The sequence below is a fragment of the Schistocerca americana genome, chromosome 8 (assembly GCF_021461395.2).
Source record: "Schistocerca americana isolate TAMUIC-IGC-003095 chromosome 8, iqSchAmer2.1, whole genome shotgun sequence".
NCBI lineage: Eukaryota > Metazoa > Arthropoda > Insecta > Orthoptera > Acrididae > Schistocerca > Schistocerca americana.
The window spans coordinates 405,752,473-405,766,707 of record NC_060126.1 but is presented as its reverse complement, the minus strand read 5'-3'; the positions used below and the strand labels follow the sequence as shown (position 1 = coordinate 405,766,707).

At 40.7% G+C, this 14,235-nt stretch overlaps 1 non-coding gene across 1 annotated transcript; it reads right to left on the bottom strand.

The window, feature by feature from the left end:
* Nucleotides 1–8,092: 8,092 nt before the first annotated feature.
* On the bottom strand, nt 8,093–8,167 carry Trnar-gcg. Its single transcript has one exon. It is a non-coding gene; the product is annotated as a tRNA-Arg (tRNA).
* Nucleotides 8,168–14,235: the final 6,068 nt, after the last annotated feature.

Below are 14,235 nucleotides of genomic sequence, written 5' to 3'. Positions count from 1 at the left end.
TTCTTACTGTTTGAAGCAGTCCGTCACGAATTCTTCTACAATTCCGTTCTCTTCATTTCAGAGAAGAGCTTGCAACCTATGTCCTCAGTTACTTGTTGGATGTATTTCAAACTCTGTCTACCTATACAGTCTCTTGCTCCTATGCAACTCCCAGTACTATGAAAGCTACTGCCTGATGTCTTAAAATATGGCCTATCATCCTTTGCCATCGTATTAAAAGTGTTTTCCATATGTTCCTTTCTTCGATGATCCTCCGGAGAACATCCTCATGCCTTGTCTTATCAGTCCGCTTAATTATCAATTCCCTTATAAAGCAGATCATATCGAACGCCACATTATCGTCTTTTTCGGTGTTCCCACAGTCGCAATTCACCACTGTCCTCCAAACGTACATTCTCAGCAATTTCTTCCTCACATTAAGGCTTGTCTTTGATGCCAATAGACTTCTCACGGTCAGTATTACCCCCTATGCTTTTGGTAGTCTGCTTTTTTATGTCGTCCTTGCTTCGTCCGTCGTGTCAGTTTGGTCCTTTGCAACGGAATTCTTTAATTTCGTCCATTTCAGTACTTTCCTTTTTTTCCTGGTTACTCTCTGTCTCGTATAAGCTCTTTAGACTGTTCATTCCATTAAACACGTATTGTAACTCTTCTTCACTTTCACTAAGATAGCTGTGTCATTAGCGAATCTTATCATTGTTATCCTTTCACCATAAATTTAGTTCCACTCCCGAAACTTTGTCTGAGGAAAAGCCTCAATTTTCACAGATTCTACAATTGAATTTGATACTCGCTGGGTGGGCGATATCTGCAATAAATTTTCTAATTCTGAAGGAATGTAATCTACCTCTTTTGCCTTATTTGATAGCAAGTCTTCCAAAATTCTGTTAAACTCTGACTCTATTGTTGGATCTTCTATATCATCCATCTCGACTCCCCTTTGTTCTTCTGTCGCGTCAGACAAGTCCTCTACATTGTGGAGGCCTTCAGTGTACTCTTCCCACTCTCCTCTGCGTATGTTTAACAGTGGAATTCTGGTTGCGCTCTTAATATTGACGTCTATAATTTCACCGGAAATTTTACTTTCTTATATGTCGAATCAGATCTTCCTTACGAGCACAATTACGTGTCAAGTAATATGTGTATGCACATTTTTTTTATTCTTGGAAAATTCCCCAATTGCCCGAAAGGTGCTGAAGTTGAGCCTCTATAAAAGAAAATGGATGAAAAAATATTGCTAACCTTCCGTTCAGCTTCATTTTTGACAGCGTTCTTTAAAATTTTTGAAAGGGTAACATACAATATTTTGTTAAAGTCAGACTTCAAGTTTCTGAAGGCTTTTAATACTGGTGGACTATTGCGAGAATGTAGTTAATTCATTAGACAATACGTAGATTAAAACTGAAGAAACTACAAAAAGGTGGGAATTTAAGGAGATGGGATCTGGATAAACTGACTAAACCAGAGGTTGTACAGAGTTTCAGGGAGAGCATAAGCAAACAATTGTCACGAATGGGGGAAAGAAATGCAGTAGAAGAAGAGTGGGTAGCTCTGAGGGATGAAGTAGTGAAAGCAGCAGAGGATCAAGTAGGTAAAGAGACGAGGGCTAGTAGAATTCCTTGGGTAACAGAAGAAATATTGAATTTAATTGATGAATGGAAAAAACATAAAAATGCAGTAAATGAATCAGCCAAAAACGAAACAAACGTCTCAAAAATGAGATCGACAGGAAGTGCAAAATGGCTAAGCAGGGATGGCTAGAGGACAGATATAAGGATGTAGAGACTTATCTCACTAGGGGTAAAATAGATACTGCCTACAGCAAAATTAAACAGACCTTTGGAGAAAAGAGAACCACTTGTATGAATATCAAAAGCTCAGATGGAAACCCAGTTCTAAGCGAAGAAGGGAAAGCAGAAAGATGGAAGGAGTATATAGAGGGTCTGCACAAGGGTGATGTACTTGAGGACAATATTATGGAAATGGAAGAGGATGTAGATGAAGATGAAATGGGAGATACGATACTGCGTGAAAAGTTTGACAGAGCACTGAAAGACTTGAGTCGAAACAAGGCCTCAGTAGTAGACATCATTCCATCAGAACTACTGACGGCCTTGGGAGATCCAATCCAGACAAACCTCTAGCATCTAGTGAGCAAGATGCATGAAAAAGGCGAAATACCCTCAGACTTCAAGAAGAATATAATAATTCCAATCCCAAAGAAATCACGTGCTGACAGATGTGAAAATTACCGAACAATCAGTTTAATAAGTCACGGATGGAAAATACTAACGCGAATTCTTTACAGACGAATCGAAAAACTGGTAGAAGCCGACCTCGGGGAAGATCAGTATAGGAACACGTGAGGCAATACTGACCCTACGACTAATCTTAGAAGCTAGATTAAGGAAAGGGAAACCTACGTTTCTAGCATTTGTAGACTTACAGAAAACTATTGACAGTGTTGACTGGAATACTCTCTTTCAAATTCTGAAGGTGGCAGCGGTAAAATACAGCGTGCGAAAGGCTATTTACAATTTGTACAGAAACCAGATGGCATTTATAAGAGCCGAGGGGCATGAAAGGGAAGCAATGGTTGGGAGGGGAGTGAGATAGGGTTGTAGCCTGTCCCAGATGTTATTCAATCTGTGTATTGAGCAAGCAGTGAAGGAAACAAAAGAAAAATTCGGAGTAGGTATTAAAATCCATGGAGAAGAAATAAAAACTTTGAGGTTTGCCGATGACATTGTAATTCTGTCAGAGACAGCAAAGGACGTAGAAGAGTAGTTGAACGGAATGGATAGTGCCTTGAAAGGAAGATATAAGATGAACATCAACAAAAGCAAAACAAGGATAATGGAATGTAGTCGAACTAAGTCGGGTGATGCTGAGGGAATCAGATTAGGAAATGAGACACTTAAAGTAGTAAAGGAGTTTTGCTATTTGAGGAACAAAATAACTGATGATGGTCGAAGTAGGGAGGATATAAAATGTAGACTGACAATGGCAAGGAAATCGTTTCTGAAGAAGAGAAATTTGTTAACATCGAGTATAGATTTAAGTGTCAGGAAGTCGTTTCTGAAAGTATTTGTATGGAGTGTAGCTATGTATGGAAGTGAAACGTGGACGATAAATAGCTTAGACGAGAAGAGAATAGAAGCTTTCGAAATGTGGTGTTACAGAAGAATGCTGAAGATTAGAGGGGTAGATCATATAACAATGAGGAGGTACTGAATAGGATTGGGGAGAAGAGAAGTTTGTGGCACAACTTGACTAGAAGAAGGGATCGGTTGGTAGGACATGTTCGGAGACATCGAGGGATCACCAATTTAGTATTGGAGGGCAGCGTGGAGGGTAAAAATTGGAGGGGGAGACCAAGAGATGAATACGCTAAGCAGATTCAGAAGGATGAAGGTTGCAGTAGGTACTGGGAGATGAAGCAGCTTGCACAGGATAGAGTAGCATGGAGAGCTGCATCAAACCAGTCTCAGGACTGAAGACCACAACAACAACAAACAATACGTTACAGGCTACTGTTGTATTCCTTGATCTGTCAGTTAGGCATTTGACTGTTCAAATGGTTCAAATGGCTCTGAGCACTAGGCGACTTAACTTCTGAGGTCATCAGTCGCCTAGAACTTAGAACTAATTAAACCTAACTAACCTAAGGACATCACACACATCCATGCCCGAGGCAGGATACGAACCTGCGACCATAGCGGTCGCTCGGTTCCAGACTGTAGCGCCCAGAACCGCACGGCCACTCCGGCCGGCGCATTTGACTGTGTGAATTAGAATAATCTTTTAAGTAAATTAGAATTTTTTATGGTGTAACATGAAATGTAACAAAGTGGCTTTAATCGGATCACTCCGACGGCAAGCAAAGGGTGTGAAATGAAAAGACTTCTCTATTATGCTATCAGTAATAATCCAGATGGAACTTGATACATTTGGTGTTCCCTTCGATTTTGTATTTGGGCTCTTACTTTTCTTTTGCATATTTATGAACTTTCATCAAGTTTCCATCTTGGGATGATTACTATTTCTTGTACATATTAATGACTTTTCATCAGTGACATTACCAGATGCTAAGATTGTTTTGTTTGCAAATGATGAAACAACGCAAGAAACAGCATATGATGAATTGACTGCTGAAGTGTCTAAACAGATATTTATTTGAAATGCGGATGTTATTAGAACTCAAGCCCTTACTGCAGAGATCTGTTCAAGGAACTGGATTTACTAACTATAGTCTCTCAATATATTAATGCCTTAATTGAACTTGTCATGCGCAACATGTCTTTTCAAAAGCATCAGTTCAGTTGAGAGAACAAATACTAGAAATAAGATTTAAAGCCGCTTACTTTGCTCGAGAAAGATATCCGTTATGGGGAACACACGTTTTCAATAACTTGCTATCAACAATAAAAAGTTAAGGTACGAATAATTTTCAGTTTAAGAAGAGCCTGGCAACGTCCTTCTACATAAGTCATAAATTACTTTGCAGAACCGATTAATATGAATATGCTATTATGAACATTAAATAATGTGGTGTCACCGCCAGACACCACATTCCTCCCCCGCAGCTTTTGGCCATGCAAAGACAATATGTAGTGTTGGCAGAAGAGCCAACACCGTGTTGCAAGAGGAGGCCGAAATGCACGCTTTTAAGCTCACGCAGATTGGCGTGAGGTCTGGAACAGTTACAGGATTTGAGTCTAGCAAATAAAGTACGTAGCTGTTGGAATACTTAACTTTAATCCACAATTGGTGTACATCTATCGTTACTGTACAAGCTACACAATATTAATTATCAAATGCTATGGCTCCTTGCTAGGTCGTAGCAAATGACGTAGCTGAAGGCTATGCTAACTATCGTCTCGGCAAATGAGAGCGTAATTGTCAGTGATCCATCTCTGGCAAACTCTGCTGTACAACTGGGGCGAGTGCTAGTACGCCTCTCTAGACCTGCCGTGTGGCGGCGCTCGGTCTGCAATCACTGATAGTGGCGACACGCGGGTCCGACGTATACTAGCGAACCGCGGCCGATTTAAAGACTACCACCTAGCAAGTGTGGTGTCTGGCGGTGACACCACAAATAATGTTTTACGAAAAGTCTGACTTTTACACATCTTCATTGTTGTAATGTGGTCCGTTTAAAACGCGTCGTAAATTTATTTTCTGTTTGATGAGGCATGTTAATATAGCCTAATAGTTGCCACTTGCATCTTGTTGTATACTAAGTTTACATGATCCGGGACAGTTCTGTAATTACCCGCTAAAGGAAATATATTTGAGATTTTTTTGCTTTATTCCACATTGATGAGGATCATTTAAATCAGAATACGCGGGAGGAAGGAATATTAGCGTACATTTCTTTGTGTATATATCTGTTCTTGTTTTACTGTATGTTCCACACCTTTGTGTATGCTCTCACTAGGGATGTATGGAGCTTAAAGGTTTCCCAATGGAGCACATTGTTTTCCAGTAACATACATATGACGAATGGACAGAGTACAAGTAAATTTAACGTGAAATCACCATTTACCGTAGGCGACTGTGTTCTTCACGGCACAGTGACATTCGAAGCAAGGAACGTGAAGCACTTTGAAGTGTTTCCTCCATTTGCTTTCCCAGAAGTAGTGAAAATTTTCGGAGAGGCGATTAGGCTGAACTAAATTAAACGACACGTACGTAAAAGATGCAGACAACAACCCGCCACGAGAGGGGAACCATTTGACTCTGTTAACGCGTCGAGTTCATGCTTCGAAAAGAAAGTATACTTTTTCAGTGCAGAATCCTGAATGAGAACTTGATCTATTTTCTTCCACCATCGAATAAAACTAGCACAGCGGGGTCTATGTTTGACTGATGTTGAAGATCAACAATTTTATTGTGTGGAGATCAATGTCCGAATCATTCTCAACATAATTATTGCAAGGTTCTTTAAATGTCCGGTAATGTATCAGGACTGATCTGTACTTTGCTCAGAGGTGCATTAATGACTGAACGCGGTATGTGTTCGGTAATTAAGCCTCCCAATAGTTCGTCGTTGATTTCGCTGTTTCAGTCGTTGAATGTTGAATATTCTGAAAAATAATGAATGAATAGAGATGTATGTCAATATTCGAGGAAAGGAAAGTACTCTATAAACGATAATGGGATATCAAGTGAAATTTGTAACTGGATTGAGAACTTTTTGGTACAGAGGACACAGCATGTTGTCTTGGACGGAGAGACATCGTCAGATGAAGAAGTAACTTCGGGTATGCCCAAGGGAAATGTGTTGGGACACTTGCTCTTCATGTTGTTTTTTAACGACCTCGCAGTCAATAATAAAATCAGGCATTTTGCAGATGAAGTACTATCTGAAAGAAGCTGCCTAGATATTGAGTCAGATCTTGACAAGATTTCAACGTGGTATAGAGATCGGCAACTTGCTCTAAATGTTCAGAAATTTAAAACTTTACACTTCACGAAACGAAAAAACGTAGTATCCTATGACTAAAATATCAATGAGCCACTGTTGGAATCGGCCAACTCATACAAATACCTGGGTGTAACATTTTGTAGGCATATAAAATGGAAAGATCACATAAGCTTAGCCGTGGGTAAAGCTGATGGTAAACTTTGGTTTATTGGTAAAATACTGGGGATGTGCAGTCGGTACAAAAAAGTGATTGGTTAAAAATCACTCGCGCAACTGATTCTAGAATATTGCTGAAGTTGTTACGTTCTTTTAATGATTTAGATTTGAATTTTTGGGTGGATACAAAATCCTGTGACACTGTTCAAGACTGATAACTTTGGTCCCTGTACAAGTAACAAATAAATTAAACTGCCATTCCTCTAAAGCAGCAACAGTGGAACACGATATTTTCTGGTCTCTCATAAAAAAATAAAATTTGCTAGCTACAGGCTCAGCAGTGTGCAATGCTGGCCATAATACTTTGAAATGCACATGAAGTTCTTTTGGCTTATAAATAAAAACATTTAAGAAAAATCCAACTGCCTGGTCCATCATATGATCTGGACAGGGACGGGGTATTGATTGCGATGAATTACTAATACTCAGCTTTTTTTGTAAAATTATATAGCAAGTTAAGTTTGTCTTGTCAAAAAATCTGACAATTGAAGTTACGTTGGTCAGAAAAATGTCATATTTATTAATTGACCCACACGCCGGCCGAAGTGGCCGCGCGGTTCTGGCGCTGCAGTCTGGAACCGCGAGACCGCTACGGTCGCAGGTTCGAATCCTGCCTCGGGCATGGATGTGTGTGGTGTCCTTAGGTTAGTTAGGTTTAAGTAGTTCTAAGTTCTAGGGGACTAATGACCTCAGCAGTTGAGACCCATAGTGCTCAGAGCCATTTGAACCATTAATTGACCCACAAACGAGATTTAAACAGCAAGTATTACCTAACATCACTAAACCAGCATAAACACAAATCATCATATTACATATACCTATGTTATCTAACTACCATTTTCATCAAAACAGTTTACGTTCATTCTGGGGCTACTTAACAATTGAGAATTATCAGCCAATTCATATATAATAGCGCACTTGCAGAACGAAAGTCATAAATATGTATCATCTTTACCTTGCTTGTGAGAAGACTTCTGCTTACATGTTCTCGTAATTCCTATATTAATCTAACACTTGATGGCTCCATAGAGCGCACCAAAAAAACTGCCTGCTCCATCCTCTTTCGTTCACAGACAGCTACCTACAACTGTGCGTCAAGCACTCTCTTACTCTAATACTGCTACCTCAGACCACAAGCAATATCTTTGGCTCTGCGGTCGTGCACAGTCAGCGATCCGCTTTATAAAACTATCAGAGACACACATCGTTTATAAAATCGTAGTTCTACTTTGGTTTACATTAATATTATTATCGTATTCGGGTGCCACATACAAGTGTACCCCAGTAGACTCCTTTCAAAGTGTGTTGAACCCGTACCAGATAGGACTAACATGGGTATTGAATGTATACAGAGAAGGGCAGCACGAATGGTCACAGGTTTCCAGAACGAGATTTTCACTTTGCAGCGGAGTGTGCGCTGATATGAAACTTCCCGGCAAATTAAAACTGTGTGCCGGACCGAGATTCGAACTCGGGACTTTTGCTTTTCGCAGGCAAGTGCTCTACCAACTGAGCTACCCAAGCTCGAGTCTCGATCCGGCACACAGTTTTAATCTGCCAGGAAGTTTCGGTCACAGGTTTGTTTGATCCTTGGGAGAGTGTCACAGAGGCACTGAAGGACTTGAAATGGGAGACTCTTGAAGATAGACGTAAACTATCCCGAGATAGTCTGTTAACAAAGTTTAAACAACCGGCTTTAAACTGTTACCCCAGGAATATACCACAGCTCCCTACGTATCGCTGACATAGGGATCGTGAAGATAAGATTAGAATAATTATTGCACACACAGAGGCATTCAAACTATCGTTCTATCTGCGCTCCATACGTGAATGGAACAGAGAGAATCGGTGGTTTGCAGGGTACAGATGTAGATGCAGCTGTAGATGACTGTAGAACAGGTGACACTTACCAGGGATCCATTATGATATTTCCTAGGGGGGCGGAGGGGGGTGAAGAGTGTTGTGTTATGGTCACCCGTCTAATAAAGGGTACCTAGGAAACCTGCTTTCTCTGATCGCTGGACAACAATTCAAGCAAATCGTGTTAATGGAGTTTATTATAAAAGGAAATGATTAGAGTACTTAACTTTGTGAGATATAGATGTGTCGCAAGGAAGGGACGACAGACAAATATAAGCGAGCTCTTCAGTATATACAATTCGTAATGCAACTGAACCTATTACAGCTTGTAAGTTACTGCTGTGGCGGCCGTAGGTCGACTAGACTTCGACTCGGTTGTGGCCAGGCGGAGCGGTGCTTATGTTCTCTTCGCCTGGAGGCCGCTGCTGTCTCGGTGTCGTCCTAGAGAGGGGTCGTCAGCATACTAAAGGCTGACGCCGTCTCGCAGCCCTCTCTGCTGTAACGTTCCTGGCCGACGTGTCGGCGCTCGACGTTACGCCGGAACAGGGTGGAGGGCCGCTTGGCCTGGGTGTGTGTTGTATGTGCAATACTTCGGAAGACAAATGGAGACTTATAAGAAGCCATAAAAAGCTTTCAGATCTTACCATGTGAAGCCTTCCCGTCTCCTCTGTACCTCTTGTGTTATTGATAACCTTCCCTTTTACAACAAACTATGTAACCTTTTCTTAGGATTTCTATCTGTTGCTTAATAATAACAAATGAAATCTTCCCTTTGAAATTTATTCTCTTTCTCTATCTTCGCATACAAATTTAATTGCTGCTTATTAAATGTGATTTTCTGCTTATTTAGACGGAACATAGAATGTGTCGTCGTCGTGGCCCTCAGTCGTTACCTGCAATAACCCAAAACTGTTCCTTACCTTTTTTACTGTTACTGGATTGCCATCTGACTGCTACACCGAACTGCGACATGAATGTACTTACTCTGTTTTACTATATTAGCTGCTGGTGGGCTTTCATAATAAGTGGCTGTATTTATTACCAAAGCTGACGTTATTCTTTAATAGCAAAGCTGACGTTATTCTATAATTAATTTGACTGAAATTACGTAATTCATAGTTAAACTTTTCCTTGACAACAATAAAATTTTGCAAAGTTTTACGTTGATGGTTTTTGGGATGGATTATACTTAGAAATGCAATATTGCTGGCAAAAGTCAATTATATTCTGAATGAAATGATTGTACAAACGTTCAAATGGGACTTACGTTTTACAATAATCTTACAACTAGCAATGCGCAAACATACCTTCAGTAGTCTTGAGTTTCTCAAAAAATTAATTCAATAATATTGCTTCCTCTTATGATAATAGTTAGCTGATGTCTCTGTACATCCGTTTATAATCTCTTGTAAATCACAGCTGGTGGCTGGCTGGCACACCGCTCCTCTCAACCTCTCGCTTCAGACCTGCTACCGACTCGCTTCACTTCTCGCTTACTACTGACTTCCTACGAACGCTAAAGTGCGGTCTCTCCTGCCAACAATGGTTTCTGGTGCAGACAATCCCTGCTACCATTACAAAATATATCAATGCGCGGTCTTTCCCGCTCTTTTCTTAAAATGTATCCGTACACGGTTTCTCCCGCCCTTTTAAAAATTATGTCAACAATACTTTGGTGCAGATATTCCCTGCTACCACAATTACTTCCAACATGACAAATATTAATTATTCCTACTTAATCCTATTAATAAAATATAGACATCTTTCATAAATTGTGATTTCACAATAGACAATAGAAATATACACGTCTTACACATGTTAAAAATCTGTGTAACACTGATTTAAATAGTTTTATTGAAAGAAAAGTGCCTGAATCGCTACATTCTGTCCCTTCCCAGCGAACTAGGAGGGGAGGGGGGGGGGAGGGGTGATGTGGACACCGTTCCTCATAGATAAAGGTGCCCACACACAGATACACAAGCGCACGCGCACGCACACACACACACATGCACAAGCACACGCGCACACTAGTTTAATATTATAAGTTTCAAACTTAGCGTGATATACGTACACGGACAGCCACTTACACACTTACAGAACAACTCAGCCCTGCAGCGCCGAAAACGGAAAACATTAGAAATGAGCTAGCACCACCCCCCCTCCCCCCAAAGAAAGGACAAGTGACAAGTACTATCACATTTTTCTCATTTTGGGAAAAGAATATTACATGTCTCTGAGTTTCTAGAAAGTTCTGATCTGAAATTCAGATCGCTGGTACCTCCCATAGGATATCTGCGTTTTACAATATTTGTTTAAAATTTGTGTGTACGTTATTAAAGAAGGAAAAGTGCACTTACGCATCAGAGCTAGGCTCCACCCTTAATATCAATAAGGAAAACATAATTATAAAGAAGCATCCCAACTAGATTTACCCCAACAATTCATTTCAGAGGATTTCTGATCGGGACTTTGGGGTATCCGTAAAAGAAGCTGCAGTAGCGTTGCCGATTCCCTTACAATGAGTTTATCGCCGGAAACATCGACAATGAATTCTCTTACGTATTAATGGTAACTTACATTGTTGCTTGGTAAAACACTGTAATATTTATCAATGAAAACACGAACTGTGCATTACTAATTTATAAACCGATTTTTAGCCTTAAAGGCCATCTTCAGACAATAACTTACCATTGCAATTGAATAGGTCAGAATACTGGTGAACAGGTCAACAGCCGTACCAAGATGGATAAAATGCTTCAGGTCCTATCACCGAAGCTAAGCACTGTCAGGTGTTACACGCCACATGTTGTCGTCAATTTCCCTTTTGAATTATGAGATAAGGAACAGGAGGGATGTTGGCGTGAAGTCCCTGATCCACCAGTCTTTACAGAAATGTCTTGCATTAAATTCCTAACCTCTCTGCAGCATCTAGTGTAGTGAAGCCTACAGTCTGGAACCGCATGACCGCTACGGTCGCAGGTTCGAATCCTGCCTCGGGCATGGATGTGTGCGATGTCCTTAGGTTAGTTAGGTTTAAGTAGTTCTAAGTTCTAGGGGACTTATGACCACAGCAGTTGAGTCCCATAGTGCTCAGAGCCATTTGAACCATTTGCAGTGAAGCCATGTGATTCTGTTGATGGTGATCCGTTTGTCGGATGGCCACGGTAAGCTCAGCGGCCCCGTTGGTGCCACTCGAGAAGTGCCGGCCATGTGCCAGATCTGGGTTTCACCCTCTCTCTTCTCTCATCGTATTCACCATTAACACGAGACTAAAATATGCGAACTTAACAGATACACTTACCCACACAGCTGCGGTACTTCGCGAAGGAAGGGCGTCCAAGGACGCGGAGGGTGGGTAAAACCTTTCCAGTTAGGAGACTCAATCTGCCCTTCGGATTCTGTAAAATGAAGGCTTTCACGACCGGGTGGCATGGCTGTTGATATACTTTCCGGGATGTGAGGTCGTGGTCCAAGAACTTTTCTGCTCCTTACGTTTCGTCCAGAACTGCGCTGGACTTCCTCAGAGGCGCTGCTCCGCTGAGTCTTGTGCCTCTGAGGAAGTCTCTCGTACGCAAGTTGGAAAAAGAGAAACGAGTTATCTTTGCGTGCCGGTGAATAAATTTGAAAAATATATTACTTTTAGAGAATGTTCTGAATAAACGGAGTAAAAGTTATTTCTGATAGTACAATTGTAGCACACTCGAAAATGTGTGGCGTTTCTAAATGGTTCAAATGGTTCTAAGCACTATTGGACTTAACATCTGACGGCATCAGTCCCCTAGACTTAGAACTACTTAAACCTAACTAACCTATGGGCATCACACACATCCATGCCCGAGCCAGGATTCGAACCTGCGGCCGTAGCAGTAGCACGGATCCGGACTGAAGCGCCTAGAACCGGTCGGCCACAGCCACCGGCCTGGCGTTTCTAGTATCGTACTGAATGAATTACTTTCATTGATAGAATTTCATTCATCATTTCACGAACGTGTCGTAAAAATATTTTAAAGTTTCTTTTTTCTAATACAAAAATCCCCTGACATAGTCAACGTTCCAGCACAGTACTCATGACTGTGGCTCTAAATTTAGTATCTGACTGCATCTGAACAGTTCAACTCACTCCTTCAATCAAGTTCTACCGCTCTGGTAGTATTACAGATCCAAGTAGTACACTGTTACAAAACAGAGAGTAAGCTGATACCGCATATTCACTCACTGAAAAAGAAAGCTGTTTACCACCCATTGGATGTTACACAAATGCATTTTCTCGTACAATCACTTGGTGAAGAAACAAATGTCTGCAGAAAACAACGTGAAGGGTATTCATGTCCAAAAGCACTTGCTGCGCGCTTTGTATTATTAAACTCCTGACTTTTAAGAAGATGAGATACACTAGGAAAAAGTTGGTGCTATGACAATTCGGTCAGTTCAGAAAAACACAAACCAACGAGTGCAGGAATATAATTGTTTATTTTTAACCTGTCTTCTTTAGAAAACGGCGGCCCCGTTTTCCTTACCCGTTGTTCTGGGTCTCCGCTGGACTACACTGGACGTTCTGGTACACTAGTTCCCTAGTTATGTCGCTGCGTATGTTCTTGCTGCCATAGATTTTCACAAAATGGCCAGTAAAAATATTTCTCCCCCCCCCCCCCCCCCTCGCCGCTCTTCTCCCATCGCTACGAAAACGTTTTCAACACAATATTCTAGTTTTACGTTTTGAATTAATACTTCACCGGGGAATAAAAATACGAATGTAGCCGAATCGCTAAAAAAAAAGTATTATACAGCTGTAATTAAATGTAAACGGAACACATCGGAAAACATTAATAAAACATTAATATTAAAACTGATGGGAGACCTGGAGATCGACAGACATCTGATACTCACAAACAGCACGCATTTAATGCGAAATCCGCTGGTGGTCCATAACTTTGGAACTTGATCAACGAGAAGAACAACAAAATGTGAAACTGTAAGTGGAAAAATTCATTTTCATTTCTTTTCCCTGCCTTGACAACGTAACATAGTCGATCCATTCCCGCTTTCCGGGAGTTCGAAGTTTATCAATCAACAAAAGAAGACAGTCGGTAAGGGTCACAACACACAAAGAAAAATGTTATGATTAAAATACTCATATATTACTATACGGAATTTTCAAATAACTGGCATTACACTTCAGAATTACAGCTGCAGCCAAGCATTCACTGCAGACAACCGTAAGCCAAACACACACTTAAAACGAAACAGTAAGTGTTAGTAAATAAATAAATAGTTGGTTGATCGTTGGAAAAATGTTCAGGGAAATTCAGTAATACAGAAATACAAGTCACATAGGAACGAAATAAACAGGAAGTTCAGGGAAACTAAAGCGAAATGGCTGCACCGAAAATTTGAAGAAATCGAAAAACGAAATGATTGTCGGAAGGACTGACTAAGGATATAGAAAAATCAAAACAACCTTCGGTGAAATTAAAAGTAAGGGAAGTGACATTAAGAGTGCAATGGGAGTTCCAGCGTTAAATGAAAAGGAGAGAGCGGATAGGTGGAAAGAATACTCTGAAGGTCTCTTTGAGGGGGAAGACTTGTCTGATAACGTGACAGAAGAAGAAACTCTAGTCGACAGCGAAGAGATAGGTGATTCAGTATTTGAATCAAAATTTAAAAGAACTTTGGAAGACTTAAGATCGAATAAGGCAGAAGGGAATGGTGACATTCCATCAAAACTTGTAAAA